Below are 3,733 nucleotides of genomic sequence, written 5' to 3' on the forward strand. Positions count from 1 at the left end.
CCCGCCCCCTGGTGGGCTGAGCTGCCCCCCCATATAAATAAAAATTAAAAAAAAGAAAAATATAAATGGAGGCCATGATTTAGACATATCTGAAATACTGTGATTAAGTATCTTTTATGTCCCAATGAGCTGTCCAAAGGCTGGCAGGCGATGGGGGATGGTCATAGGAAAAATCAAAACCAGATTAAAGCATTGGAACTTCAAAAGTTAATGAAAGTTGGGGCTGGTGAGATGGCTCAGTGGTCTAAAGCACTTACTTAGTACAAGCTAAGCTAAGCAAAAACACAGGGAACGCGGTTCAATCCCCCAGCACCACATGCCAGCCAGCCCCGCTCCCCTGGTGGGCTGAGCTGGCCACACACACACACCCACACACGCAATAAATAAATAAATAAATAAATAAATAAATAAATAGTTAATGAAAGTTACACAGCTCATCAGTGGCCAATTATATAATCAATCATGCATATGTACTGCAGCCTCCATAAAACCTAAAAAGCATGGTAAGAAGTCCATGCCTGAAATTCCAGTCCTTGAGAGGCATGATACTTGGGGTATCACCAAGTGAGGACAGCCTAGGCTACACAGTGGGTTCAAGGCCAGGCTGAACTATATAGCGAGATCCTGACTTTTTTTTTTTTGTATTTTTAGGGAAGGGTCTATAGGGTGTTCAGGGTCGCACTACTAGATCAGACTTGCAGTGATCCACCTGTTTACAGCCTCCCAAGAGCTGGGATTATAAGCATGTGCCACCATTCTTAGCACGCCCAGGGGGCGGGACCAGCACAGCAGGCCTGGGGATGAAGCACCTGCTTGCAGGTACTTTAATCTGCTGAGCTATTTGGCCTGCTCGAGACCCTGTCTTTTTTTTTTTTTTTTTTTTTTTTTTTTTGGCGGAACCAGGGATTAAACTCAAGCCCTCGTGCTTGCCAGGCAAGTGCTTATCCTACTAAGCCATTTCCCTGGCCCCACAAGACCCTGTCTTAACCTCTTCTTCAAGACAAACTTCCCCCAAACGCTTGAAGGACAAGATTTGGCTGAATACAGAGAGAGGCCCAGGGATTGATACACCCTGAAGGCATGAAAGCTCTGATGCTTTTCTTCCATTCTTTGTCCTATCATCTCTTATCCTTTGTAGCAGTCTTTAAATTTTTTATTTATTTATTTATGTGGGGGGGGGCAGCTCAGCCCACCAGGGGGCGGGGCTGGCTGGCATGTGGTGCTGGGGGATTGAACCGGGGTCCCTGGGCTTTGTTAAGTTTGTTCTAAGTAGGTGTTGTAGACCACTGAGCCATCTCACCAGCCCCATGCAGCAGTCTTTAAAATACAGTATTTATTTTTAAATTAGTTTAGTACAGGGTCCCATGATGTAGATCCACTCGTAGTGATCCTCCTGTTTTCAGCCTCCCAAAGCTCTGGGATTACAGGTGCGTCACCACACGCAGTCTCATTCATGTCTCAGCACGCCCTGGAGGCTGGCTGGCACACACACCAAAATACAATCTTTAAAATAGACTGGTAAGGGCCAGGAGATGGCTCAGTGGAATAAGCACTTCCCTGGCAAGTGCAAGGACCTGAGTTCAATCCCTGGTTCCGCTAAATAAATAAATAAATAAATAAAAAATAAATATAAAATAAACTGGTAAACCGTATGTGGTTGTTCACCCTTGAGTTTGAGGCTCACGTAGACTACATAATTGGTTCAAGACTAAGCCTGGACTACATCGCCAGACTTTGTCTCTAAATACACAAGTAAATAGATAAATAGATAGATGGATGGATGGACAGATAGGTAGATAGAGACTGGTGATCTGGGGATGGTGACACATGCCTTAATCCCAGCATTTGGGAGGCTGAGGCAGGAGGATTTCCTGAAGTTTGAAGCCAACCTGGGCTATACAGTGAGCTCAAAGCCATCTTGAACTACACAGTAAAGCTGTGTCAAAAAATAAAATATCTCGGGCTGGTGAGATGGCTCAGTGGTCTAAAGCACCTACTTAGAACAAGCTAAACTAAGCTAAGCAAAGCCCAGGGACCGCGGTTCAATCCCCCAGCACCACATGCCAGCCAGCCCCGCCCCCTGGTGGGCTGAACTGGCCACACTAAATAAATAAATAAATAAACTAAAATATATTATTAAAAAAATAATAAAAATAAAAATAAAATACCTGGTAACCCTATGTGTTGGCGCATACCTCTAATACTAGCATTTGGGGACTGAGGGAGAAAGATTTCTTTTTCTTGTTTATTTTTATGACACAAGGTCTTATTATGTAGCTCAGACTCGTAGTGATCCTCCTGTTTCAGCCTCCCCAGCACTGGGATCACAGGCATGCACCACCATGCCTGCATGAGCTGGGTAGGACCTTGCACTTACCAGGCAATCTCTCCAGCCCTGAGGCAGAAGGATTTCACGTCTGAGGCCAGCCTGGGCCACATAACAAATTCTGCTTTGGTTGGCCTGGACTACACAGAAAGACCCTGTCACAAAAAACCAAAAATAAACTGGTAGCAGAAATTAATTGTTTCCCTATGTTTTGTGAGTCCGTGCTAGGAAATTAAGTGAGCTCAAGGTGGGGACAATGGGACCCCTGACTGAAGTGTTGCCAGCCTGTCTGAAGTCTGAGGGGCAGACTTGGCAACTGGTGCTTGAGGTGAAGAGACAGTCTTGTGGGATAGGGCTCTCAATTTGTGGGGTCTGCTGTTACTATTTCTAGGTAGATAGGGTCCAAGTTGGACTGAGTCAGGGGACACCCTCTTGTCTGTGGCCACATTCCTCAATGTGGGGAGAGAAAATGGCTGCATACCTACTCCAAGAAGTGCACCGGAGAGTGTAGGAGAAACGGAGTTATTTTATTCCTACATAATCACAGCTCTCTAAAGTCAACCACCACCATAGCCACATAACCAAAACCTAGGGTATTCTGAGTTCCCAGAAATGCTAGTTATAATCATGAAACACAAATGTAAGCTTTGAGTCTTTGTCAGCATGATCCAATTAAATTGAGAGAATCACCTATAGGTAAAACATCTTACACAGCTTTAGTTAATGTAGAGTTTACTAATATGTAACAGCCAATCAAGAAAAAGGCCAAAATACTTCCTCCTTTATGCTTTATAAACTGTGCTGTACAGGTTCTTGGGGAGATAGTTTGGTGGCATAAGTGCCTGCCTGGCAAGTGCAAGGTGCCAAGATCGATCCCTGGTACCACAGGCTGTGCCAGCCCCAGAACTAGGCATGACGGTGCATTCCTATAATCTCACCCCTGCAAAGGCTGAGACAGGAGGATTACTAGGAGTATGAACTGTGTAGCAAGACCTGTGTCAAAAAATAAAAATAATCTGTGCTGTACAGTGGACATGGTGACACACACCTGTAATCTAGGCACTCAGGAGGCTGACGCAGGAGGATCACTATGTTACCCAGGGCTGCATAGTGAGTTTAAGGCCAGCCTAAACTATATAGTGGAGCTGGGGAGATGGCTCAGTAGAATAAGTGCTTCCCTGGCAGTGCAAGGGCCTGAGTTCAATCCCCAGTTGTGCACACACACACACAAAAACTATATAGCAAGGCCTTTTCTAAAATAGATAGGGGGCTGGAGAGATGGCTCAGTGGTCTAAAGCACCTACTTAGAACAAGCTTAGCAAAAGCATCGGGGACCGCGGTTCAATCCCCCAGCACCACATGCCAGCCAGCCCTGCTCCCTGGTGGGCTGAGCTGGCCTCTCTCTCT

At 45.5% G+C, this 3,733-nt stretch overlaps 2 protein-coding genes across 5 annotated transcripts in view; both read right to left on the reverse strand.

Annotated features, from left to right (window-relative positions):
* Nucleotides 1–3,733, reverse strand: part of Zswim1 (zinc finger SWIM-type containing 1) — a 27,398-nt gene that overhangs the window by 19,332 nt on the left and 4,333 nt on the right. The gene's annotated exons all lie outside the window — the stretch shown is intronic.
* Zswim3 (zinc finger SWIM-type containing 3) overlaps nucleotides 1–3,733 on the reverse strand; it is a 22,981-nt gene that overhangs the window by 14,533 nt on the left and 4,715 nt on the right. Inside the window, exon 1 of one of the 4 annotated variants that reach the window (XM_023720700.1) lies at nucleotides 2,378–2,397. The exons of the other annotated variants lie outside the window; for them this stretch is intronic. The gene's annotated coding sequence lies outside the window, so the exon portion shown is untranslated. Of the gene's footprint in view, nucleotides 1–2,377; nucleotides 2,398–3,733 lie in introns of those variants that run through there. 4 annotated transcript variants of the gene reach the window in all.

Source organism: Octodon degus, unplaced genomic scaffold (assembly GCF_000260255.1).
Source record: "Octodon degus isolate 3935 unplaced genomic scaffold, OctDeg1.0 scaffold00077, whole genome shotgun sequence".
Taxonomy (NCBI): Eukaryota; Metazoa; Chordata; class Mammalia; order Rodentia; family Octodontidae; genus Octodon; species Octodon degus.